This window comes from Danio rerio, chromosome 1, assembly GCF_049306965.1.
Source record: "Danio rerio strain Tuebingen ecotype United States chromosome 1, GRCz12tu, whole genome shotgun sequence".
NCBI classification, from domain to species: Eukaryota; Metazoa; Chordata; class Actinopteri; order Cypriniformes; family Danionidae; genus Danio; species Danio rerio.
In genome coordinates this window covers 62048280-62060000 of record NC_133176.1, presented here as the reverse complement: position 1 = coordinate 62060000, position 11721 = coordinate 62048280, and the positions used below count along the sequence as shown (strand labels likewise).

At 38.0% G+C, this 11721-nt stretch overlaps 1 protein-coding gene and 1 long non-coding RNA gene across 8 annotated transcripts in view; one reads left to right on the top strand and one right to left on the bottom strand.

Moving 5' to 3' along the window:
* LOC101884937 (adhesion G protein-coupled receptor L1) overlaps nucleotides 1-8149 on the bottom strand; it is a 58338-nt gene extending 50189 nt beyond the window's left edge. For all 6 annotated transcript variants that reach the window (XM_073908436.1, XM_073908446.1, XM_073908469.1 and 3 more), the window contains exon 1: nucleotides 6759-8149. The gene's annotated coding sequence lies outside the window, so the exon portion shown is untranslated. The remainder of the gene's footprint in view (nucleotides 1-6758) is intronic.
* Nucleotides 7137-11286, top strand: LOC141375491 (uncharacterized). 2 transcript variants are annotated; one of them, XR_012383526.1, is made up of 4 exons: nucleotides 7137-7294; nucleotides 8997-9032; nucleotides 9124-9376; nucleotides 9633-11286. It is a non-coding gene; the product is annotated as an uncharacterized lncRNA (long non-coding RNA). The 2 variants fall into 2 exon arrangements; XR_012383527.1 differs by having other exon boundaries at nucleotides 9598-10927.
* The last annotated feature ends 435 nt before the right edge of the window (nucleotides 11287-11721 follow it).

Here is an 11721-nt window from a genome sequence, read left to right as displayed (position 1 = left end):
GGTGTGAGCAAACTTTACATTATTTAAAGGGGCAGTTCACACAAAAATAAAAACGGAACATTGAACACGGGGCAGCACGGTGGCAAAGTGGGTGGCACAATTGCCTCACAGCAAGAAGGTCGCTGGTTCGAGCCCAGGCTGGGACAGTTGGCATTTCTGTGTGGAGTTTGCATGTTCATTTCCCAGAGATGGGTTGCGGCTGAAAGGGCATCCGCTGCGTAAAAACTTGCTGGATAAGTTGGCGGTTCATTCCGCTGTGGAGACCCCGGATTAATAAAGGGACTGAGCCAACAAGAAAATGAATGAATGTTTGCATGTTCAACTAAATTGGCCGTAGTGTGTGTGTGTGAATGAGTGTGTATGAGTGTTTCCCAATGCTGGGTTGCAGCTGAAAGCGCATTTGCTGTGCAAAACATACAGTATGCTGGATGAATTGGTTTCATTGTGGTGAGCCCTGATGAATAAAGAGACTAAACTGAAGGAAAACAAATGAATAATATCGTCATATATCAATATATTTTGCTTATAAATCTATTAATTATTTGTATTTTTGGTAAAATCTCAGTAAACAGGCTAACCAGTTCCACAATTAATTAATTAAATAAACCATAACTAGCTAAGCTATTCATTTACAGACATGTCAGATTGTAAAATATAAGGGATATCAGCCATACTGCTCTACTGAGAGTTTACAGCAGAATATTACAGCTTAAATGCACTTTACAGACGCATTAACTGAGAAACGATACCTTGGTCCCTTGATACCTTGTATTCGAAATAAAACAGAAATAACACATGTCTTTTCTCACACCTGAAGCAGGCCAAGAATTGAGCAGGAGAAAAATATGATCATGGGCCCTATCATATACACGGCGCAATGCGGCACGAGGCACGATGCAAATGGTGTTTGCTAGTTCCAGCTCGACGCAAGTGTCACTTTGATGTTTTGCGCCACACTGTTTAAATAGCAAATACATTTGCACTCAAAGGCGTTCTGGTCTAGAAAGGAGACGTGTTAAAGCGCACTGCTGGCGGGTTGCTATTTTGAGGAACTAAAATAGAGTGCACAATAGACCAGCTGAGAGGAGGTCTAAAGTCTAAAGGTCTAAAGTCCAGCACAGAGCGCGTCAGTTGTGCGCCTCGCTTAAACATTGCTTAATACACACAGGATGTAGAGCAATATGCAAATATCTTTAAAAATAAAAAAGAATTAAAGGATTAAAATATTACAAAATTTTTTATTTTATACTTAAATGTAAACACCACTGCCTTCATGCCTTCTTCATCTCGGGGGCTTTTCAGTTTATTCATGACCATTTGCTTTTGTATAATGTTATTATTATTAGCAGCATTATTTATTATATGCATATTTATATTTGTTTTATTAAAAACAAGCTTTTTTGAACACACTTCATTATTTTTGTTCATTTATTCCCTTGCTGGATATTAGAACTGAATTTAGAAATTGCTTTGAAACAAATCTTTGAGCTTAACTGTAACTATATTTACTATAACTAAAGCCAGACAGAATCTGTGGATGTTTTTTGCTTTTTTTGCGCAGAATTTTGTACAAAATCTGTGGATTTCTGAATTATTTTGGGAGGATGATAACTAAAACCTTATTATATGAAATATAATAGTAATACCTCAAACTTGTATTTAATGTTTACAATGCAAATCCAATTAGATCCACTTTATTTGGCAAACAAAGCAAGTCTCCAATATAATATCTCTACCAAAAAACAGAAAATATTTCTGTACAAACTATATTGTCAATAAATCTTAAGAACATTTTCATATTAGTCAATTATATTACTGAAGTTAATTTAAAAAATGAATAAATATGAATTTACACAAATAAATAAACAATCAATGATGAGCTAAAAATCTGCAGAATTCTGTGCGCGCAGATTCCTTGTTGGCCAACTCATAACTCATTAAGAGAATAAGCTCAACCCTGTTAGACCATGCGCCATGGCGCAATGTGGATTTGTCGGTCCGTAAAATAGCAAAAGTGGAAAATGCACTTGGACTTTGCACCTAGATTGTTATTATAGAGCCCAATATTGTCATAATTCTCTATCCAGGTAAAATCCAGATGCAAACATTGAGAATGAACATGCAATTTTCTTGTATTTCTGGCGTCGTTTTATGCAAGATATCTGAACAAATCAATGCATAAAGAAAGAATATTCATAGTTTTAATTGTAATGATAATAATATTATTAATATTAGTAAAATTATTGTATGATCAATAATTAAGCATGTCTTTAAGTTAACAATAGCTTATTAAAATAAGTTATTCAAGCTTCAGCATGTTTTGGTCAAACTGTTTTAAGCCTAAATAAGTTAAAATAAAGTTAAAATAAAGTTTATTTGATTTAACAAACATTTTAGGCAACGTAATGACACTGTAAAACCTTCTTGCCTTAATTTTTAAATCAAATAAAATTTTCATTCATTTATTTTCTTTTTTAGCTTAGTCCCTTTGTTAATCAGGGGTCACAACAGCGGAATGAACCGCCAACTTATCCAGCATATGTTTTACACAGCGGACGCATTTTAGCTTCAACGCATCACTGTGAAACACCCATACACACTCAATCACACACATACACTACAGCTTACCATGCCTTAGGACTTATGGGGAAACCAGAGCCCCCACGCCAACACGGGGAATATATTGATCATGTCAAACTTAAGAACTCTCATGAGAAAGACTTTTTATGGCCTTAAATTTTACAAATACCATTTAACACCTTTTACAGACAAGAAGGAACCTTGAAGACGTTTCCCAAACTCTGTTAAGATAAGTCTATAAAGCCTATTTCCCATGTAAATCAGCAGTCAAATGGCTTCTATACGCTGTGATAAAGTCGCCATATTATTTAAATCAGCTTACTAAAGACTTCTATACGCTGCAATAAAATCTTGCCTTTTCCCAAGCAGAGAACACCAGCCCTGCTGAGAGAGCGAAACCAGCACACATAAATAATCCCTATTTATCAGACACTATAAATATGACCACAAATGTTAGAGGATAAATAAATAACCTGTCGGCTCGGGGGTCAATACTTATCTGCTTATGACTGAACTCATGCAACAGCAGTGATATACTGCTTTTCATCCGACATTATTCTCTGCTCTGGGTCCACTTGCTTTGACTAGTGACCAGTGGTTTTGCATGTGTTTGTGTTCGAGTCTTTCTTCGCTCAATCAGCCGTGAATCTTCACAAGATCATTATGTGCTCCTTTATAAACACACACACACACACACACTCCCTGTTGTCTCTATAGATCTGTCTATTAAACACACACACATTTGTTTATCTACAATACACATCCGACGGCAAACGAGGACTTGGATTGTTTTGTAGAAAAACTGACATCACACATAAATAAATTCATAAATACTTCAAAAAACTAATTAAATAATAATAGTAAAAATATTGTACGGTCAATAGTTAATACATGTCTTTATGTTAACCATAACGAGGCCCACATGGAATGTGTGTGCGCAGAAATCCGCATTTTTCCCCCTATCATTGAGTCTACGTGTTTACTTGTGTAAATGTGTGTAAATTTATATTTATTCTGTTTTTTTATTCATTCCACTAATATTATTATGATTTAATAATAGTGATATTAAAATGTTCATATGATTTATGTACAATACAGTTTGTAAAGTAATAATTTCTGTCTTTTATAATATACTAGAGAATTGCTTTGTTTACCAAATTGGATTTGCATTGTAATGGGCATGGGCTGGTATTAGATTCTGACGGTATGATACCCTTGGATAAAAATATCCCTTTACGCTATCACGGTATTGTAATTACTATATTATTATGCTCTAATATTATACTCTAATATATATTCTTTTTAAATTTCTGGGTAAACTTTTTTCCCATTTGAAAGCATTATATTCTATTTTTTGGAAAGATTTATGATATTTTGCTGCAGTAAACACGTCAGGCTATTTAATTAAAATGAACCATTTACTTCTGCTGTCTTCATTTGTTTCAAAAACACACGTTTCTTTACGATTTAAAACGGCATCTTTGAATTTTATTTCTGCTGAAGTTACTGCTGTCCTAAAAAACTAAAACAAAATGTAAATAAAATATCTTAAACATACCTTGGGAGCGGTATTATAGAATATTTTGGCGGTTTTAAAACCTTGACTTTTCCAAACTGCAGTATACCTTGAACACGGTTCTCATCCCATGCCTACATTGTAAACATTAAATAAAAGTTCAAAATGCATTATTTTTTATTTCATATATTAAGTTTTTAGTTATGATCCTCCTAAAATCATTCCGCATAAATCCGCAGATTTTTTTTTTTACAAAATTCTCTTCAGAAATAGCAATAAATGTCCGCAGATTCATTCTGGCCCTAACTATGACCAGAGTTAGACAGAATCTGCGGACGTTTTTTTGCTATTTCTGCAGAGAATTTTGGTAAAAATCTGCGAATTTCTGCGGAATTATTTTGGGAGTATCCAGCGGAGTATCATAACTAAAACCCTAATATATTAAATAAAAAGTAATAAATTACTGAATAAAAACTTAATAAATTCAGATTTACACATTTACTCAAGTAAATAAATAGATTTAATAATGGGCTAGAAATCTCCAGAAATCTTTGGAATTCTGCGGAAAATCTCTGCACGCGCAGATTCTGTCTGGCCCTAACTATGACTTATTCAAGTATTAATCATGCTTCAGCTTAATTTTGTAAGTCAAACAAGCTGTTTTAAGTCAGTTTAATAGAATTTAAGTTGAACTGACTTCAAGTTAATTTGATTTAACTTTGTAATTACACTGTAAAAACATGATTGCCTTATTTTTTTACTAAATAAACAATTTCCTTTAGTCATCTTAACTTATACATTAAATCAAGCTCACTAAAAATATTAAGTTAAACTTTTAATAACATTAGCAGAAACATGATTAACTTATTAAAGTAAGTTACAGTCACATAAAAATAACTTATTGTTGCGATACATACATTTTTAGAGTGGTAGTTCTGTTGTAAAATTAAATGTATGTATATGAAATATAATTGTATATGAAATGGAATGTATATTATATGTATATTATATGAAATGAAATGTATATTACATGACTAAAAATATCATATACACCATATTTTCGTGCAAACGTTCTCATCAAGCAATGACTATGGCTGTGTGATTTTTAAAAATTGAATCGCAATTGTGATTTGAAACGTTGCGATTAGCTAATCACAAGAGGATGCGATATAAAACAATTATGTAATATATATAAAATAATTATAATATGTTTGATTTATCTTCTCCCACCCAGAGCAAACGCGCAACTGCAGTCTTTGTGTGACAGACTTACTAGCTAACTGAGCGAGCACACTTTCATTCTATCCAATCAGAATTGCGCGACCAAACTATGTGGAACGCCCACAATAAAAAACAAGCAGAAAAGCGCAGATGAGTGGAATGATGGCATCTGCCACTACAGAAGCATTAATAGATGAATTTATAAGAAAAACAGCATGTCGGTAATATGGGAATATCTTAGTTTTAAAGTCACAGACACCAAACAAAATCAGGTAATTTGTAAGAGCTGTCGCAGAATTGTTGCCACAGTACGAGGAAATACAACAACCAGCACCTAAATAATATGAGGAGCGTCTTGCTACAAAGTCAACTAAAAGTATTGCCAGTAACACTCAATCTAGTAGCTACAGGAAAAAGCGAAGTACTAATTCAGAGTTGTTTGCTAATTTAAGTTAATATCTTTTCAGTTCTTTTTTTAATAAATAACACTCATGCAGTAAGAAGCTAATACAGAATATTGAGCTGAATCTTGACTACAAAAATCACGCAAATCAAATCGAAATCACAATTTCGGTCTAAAAAACAAATAAATTTAATAAAAACCTCAATTCCATATTTTCCCCAAATCGCACAGCCCTACCAATGACATCCACTGAATTTGTCAAATCTATATATAAAGACAGCGTTATTACCTAAAATGTAGATTAGTAACCTGGAATACACACAAACAGGTGTATCCACAGATGTGCGCAAAAAAAAGTATACTTTTATAATGCGATAAACGCATTACTCAGGCCTACGGAATCAAATATTCCCCCAAAAATGGAGGGTGGGAGGATGGTGGCTGTTGTTTTAGGTTTAGCTCACTTACAGCAATCATATCAAATGCTGTGCCCAAATCACACACAGACGCACACACACCGCCTCATGCATGTCTCAGGAGAAGATGCAGCATGCGAGAGATGGAGGAGATGTTGGGTGGGGAGAGATGGAGGTCTGTCAGAATGCACCAGCAGTCAGTGGCGCCAGCACATTTACACACCACTCACGCACCACAGCGCTCGGCTCGCCTCTGGCCTGTAACTCAATTTACATTCAATGAAAAAATACCACAATGTGTGTGTGTGTGTGTGTGTGGCAATGATATATAAGTCTGTGCATGCACAATGTGTACAGTGGTGTTTGTGTGTGCACAATGACGTGCATTTAAATGTGTGTAGGTGGGAGTACTTACAGCTACACTTCAGGGATTGGTTTGTCCTGAGCTATTTATGTTATTTTTATAAATAAAATATGAAATTATGAGGAAGCCCAGGCATGTTTATAAATCTGAAATGCCATTAATACAATTCTCAGCTGTAAACGTGCGTGATGAGGGCTGATTTGTGTGTGGAAAATGTTTGTGATTGTGCTGTTTTTCGTTTCATTCATTCATCCTTACCTTGTGGTACTCCGTATCCACCCTACATCCTCCTCTCCTCCTCTCCCTCTCCTCTCGCCTCTCCTCCCCGACTCAATCGCTTCTCCTCTGCTGCTCTCGTGTCGCCAGAATGCATCAAGATTAAAATTTAATCAGCTGCCATCTTCCACACGGTAAAGAGACCAAAAACATGATAGTTCAGATCGGAATAATCCACCTTACAGTGCGCAGAATATTAATGATAAACACAAAATCCAACGTGAACACAGTCTCCTGGCCTTCTCGATGAGATAAATTAGCATATATCACTAAAAGCGTCCGCGAGTGTTGTCGAGAGACATGTTGGTTTATTAGTATTAGTCATTGTGAGAGTCTTTCAACCGCTCCGATTATTCGCGCGGATTTTGAGGCATGTCGTCTTTACGCGACGAACTGTTGATCGTCAAGGGTATTGCAATGAGACGATGGGCTGAAGATGATCCTCTTCGGGTGGATGGAATATTTTAGTCGACGATTAAAGGCTTAAATATCTGTAATATTCACAATACTGATTTCAGGTGAGGTAAAGAATGCTATATTTGCGTGTGGTAAAATCCCCGCTCCCACTCCGTGGCCGTACACACGATAATCCTCCTCTGGTAGACAGTCGATTTTCACAGAAAACAAATATTAATCTCAGTCTTGAAAATAAAAGTGAGTTTAGAGATAAATGCGTCGTTTGGTTTGCTGCGGGCGCGAAATCCCGCCTGGCGCCGCTCCCCGTCCTCACGAACCAACGGAAAAAACGGTTTAAATCCGTGAAGGGTAGGAAAAAAGACAGCGATCGTCAACAACAATCGCGAAATTTAGCGCAGAAACCCATCGTGGATGGTGTCCGTGACTAAAAGTCACGGCCTGCTCGGTGTAAACGATGGCTGATGATGAATAAATCACAAATAGCCACACGACGACTGAAAACACCGGAATATATGAATAAAAAAGGCTGCGCTCGCATCTACGTTACATTCAGCATGTGTGTTAAACGGGAGAGGGTTTCTTCGTCAAAACGAGGATTTTTCGGTGGGATTTGAGCGAGGTGTTCGTGGCCAGATGTTGTGATGTGGTAAAGGACAGCGGTGGTGGAGATGCAGAAGATCCAGCAGAAATCAACAGATCAATGGAAGATGCGGCTGTCATGGATTCACGGCTGCTGCGTACAATAGAGACGGAAAACAGCGCAGGCCTCGGCGGCTTTTCTGAGATCTTCAACCGACAGCGAACGATTCTCTCTGCTGTGTGTCGGGTTCTGACGGGAGGGAAACGCTATTCCCGGTTGTGCTGGATGCGGCAGGCGTGACCGGGAGAATCTTAACGCAAGAGCTTTGACAGAGAGAACACGAACGCCCTGCTTCTCTCTCTCTCTCTCTCCCTCTGCGTGCGTGCGCTTCTCTGTATCAGCACACACATACACACACTAAATATACCACGGTGCTCAGCATAAATAAGTATACACTCCATTTTCAAAATATCTTAGTAGATGTAGACAATGTATGGTGCATTTAAACAGATAGTCAACTCATTTATGCTCATCTATTGTTGAAGACAAAATCATTAGCTCTTTAGTGAAATTCTAATTACTTTTTAAGTGCTGTTTAACGGAGAGAGTTTCCAACACGTTTACACAGTTTTAACATTCATTCATTTATTAATTTTCCTTCTGCTTATTCCCTTCTTTCATCAGAAGTCGCCACAGTTAAAGAGCCACAAACTAATCCAGCATATGTTTTACGGCGGATGCCCTTCCAGCCACAACCCAGTACTGGAAAACACTCATTTACACACACACTCATACACTACGGGCACTTTAGTTCATCAATTCCCCATATAGCGCATGTGTTTGGACTGTGGGGAAACCGGAGCACCCGGAGGAAACCCATGCCAACATGGAGAGAACATGCAAACTCCTCACAGAAATGCCCACTTACCCAGCCTGGACTCGAACCGCTGAGGCCACAGTGCTAACAACTGAGCCACCATGCTTTTAACAACTAATTTCTATTAACTTGTCTTTGCCATGATGATAGTATTTAGCAAGATACGAGTATTCAGCTGCACAGTACAATTTAGAGACTATAACTATGATAATTAGGTTAACTAGGTTAATTATAGCTAAGTCGTTGGACAACAGTGATTTGTTCTGTAGCATAAGAGGGCAGATGGAAAAGATGTAATGGAGAGAATTAAGAACAAATTCTAATTTTCTCTGTATTTTCTTTACAGGTGTGTGTTGGAGCTAAATGTGTTCTTAAAGGTCTGGTGTGTATTTATTTATTTTCTTTTCAGCTTAGTCCCTTTATTCGCCACAGCGGAATGAACCGCCAACTTATCCAGCATATGTTTTACGCAGGGAATGCCCTTCCAGCTGCAACCCATCTCTGGGAAACACCCATACACACTCATTCACACACATACACTACGGACAATTTAGTTCATCAGTTCCCATATAGCGCATGTGTTTGGACTGTGGGGGAAACCAGAGCACCAGGAGGAAACCCACGCCAACACGGGGAGAACATGCAAACTCCACACAGAAACACCAACTGACCCAGCCGAGACTCGAACCAGCAACCTTCTTGCTTCACCAACGTGCCACCAGTCGGGTAAGATTCCTTTCAAATTTCAAGCGTAAATATTCTCATTTAGATCTATTTGTTTTTCCAGAAAATGCAATTTGCCAAAATTATATTTGCTTTCATTTTTTTTAATATTTGCAAGTCAGAGTTATTCCATTAATATTTATTTTTTTAATTCTTATAAAGTGAAAACATTGTCATTGTCTTGTTTACAAATGACAACATACACCCACTGGCCCCTCTATTAGGTACACCTGTTCAACTGCTTGTTATTTCTAATCAGCCAATCACATGGCAGCAGCTCACTGCATTTAGGCATGTAGACCTGGTGAAGAGGATCTGCTGCAGTTTAAAGCGAGCATCAGAATGGGGAAGAAAGGGGATTTAAGAGACTTTGAGCGTGGCATGGTTGTTGCTGCCAGACGGGCTGCTCTGAGTATTTCAGAAACTGCTGATCTACTGGGATTTTCACGCACAACCATCTCTAGGGTTTACAGAGAATGCTCCGACAAAGAGGAAACATCCAGTTAGCGGCAGTTCTGTGGGCGCAAATGCCTTGTTGATGAGGCCAGAGGTCAGAGGAGAATGGCCAGACTGGTTCCAGCTGATAGAAAGGCAACAGTAACTCAAATAAGCACTCGCTACAACCGAGCTCTGCAGAAGAGCATCTCTGAACACACAACACGTCCAACCTTGAGGCGGATGGGCTACAGCAGCAGAAGAGCACACCGGGTGCCGCTCCTGTCAGCTAAGAACAGGAAACTGAGGCTACAATTCACACAGACTCACCAAAACTGGACAATAGAAGATTGGAGAAACGTTGCTGCTCTGATGAGTCTCCATTTCTGCTGACACATTCGGATGCTCGGCTCACAATTTGGCCTCAACAACATGAAAGCATGGATCATCCTGCCTTGTATCAGCGGTTCAGGCTGGTGGTGGTGGTGTAATGGTGTGGGGGAGATTTTCTTTGGGTCCATTAGTACCAATTGAGCATCAACGCCACAGCCTACCTGAGTATTGCTGCTGACCATGTCCATCCCTTTATGAGCACAGTGTCTCCATCTTCTGATGGCTACTTCCAGCAGGATAACGCAGCATGTCATAAAGCTCAATCATCTCAGACTGGTGTCTTGAACATGACGATGAGTTCACTGTACTCAAATGGCCTCCACAGTCACCAGAGCTCAATCCAATCGAGCAGCTTTGGGATGTGGTGGAACGGGAGATTGGCATCATGGATGTGCAGCCGACAAATCTGCAGCAACTGTGTGATGCTATCATGACAATATGGAGCAAAATCTCTGAGGAATATTTCCAGTAGCTTGTTGAATCTACACCACAAAGGATGAAGGCAAAAGGGAGTCCAACCTGGTACTAGTTAGGTGTACCTAATAAGTGTATTTATTTTACTTCAGAACACTTAGAGCAATGTTTAGAAGAACAACCCTGATGAAAACGTGTGTTATTTAGATACATATTTCTCAAAAAATGCTCCAAATTACAGTATTTTAATTTGAAATGTGGAACAAATGTTGACCAATTCTCATACAATAAAACAAACATTAATATTTTAATTAAATGCATAGTAAATCTTTAGGCCCTCATCAAAACAATCTGAGAATGTCTTATGTTTTCCTATACCTGTACAAATGATCTTATTCATAACATCTTTAAATTGTGTTGCTAAATATATTCCGCTTTACACCAAAATTATGTTTTATTTTTGTAGATTTCCACATGAAAAATGCACATAACTCTTACTGTAACCCAGAGTTGGGTCAAATATGAACAAACCCTTACCCATTTTTCAATAACATTTATTTAAATGGCACTTGTTAACCTAAGGGTTGAATTTGTCCATATTTGACCCAACTTTGTGCTATAACAACCCAGCAAGTTTTATCGTGTAATTAAAGTAAGGATGTCTGCGCAGTAATCATCGTCTAACATTTGCGTGAGGAGGGTTGCATTGCCTTCATGCAAATCTGTCTAAAACTCCTCCAGAGCTGCAGTGGTCGACTGGATGATTTTGTTTTTGCATGTTGACGAACATTTGCATACGGCCTCATACACTTAAATAGAAAACGAGTATCAATATAGATGAACCACAGAGCCCACAGGCAAATAAAATCAGACTTACCTCAGTGCAGAGCTGATGAACTACGAACGCCATCAGGGCTGAAAACACTCAGAAACAACCTCACAAACACACACACACACACAGTCTAGACCAGCATTTCCCAAGCCTGTTCCTGAACACACACCAACAGTACACATTTACAATCTCTCCTTAATCAAACACACCTGAATCAGCTCATCAGAATATAAGAAGAGACTCCAAAACCTGAGGGTAATGCATCAGATTAGGG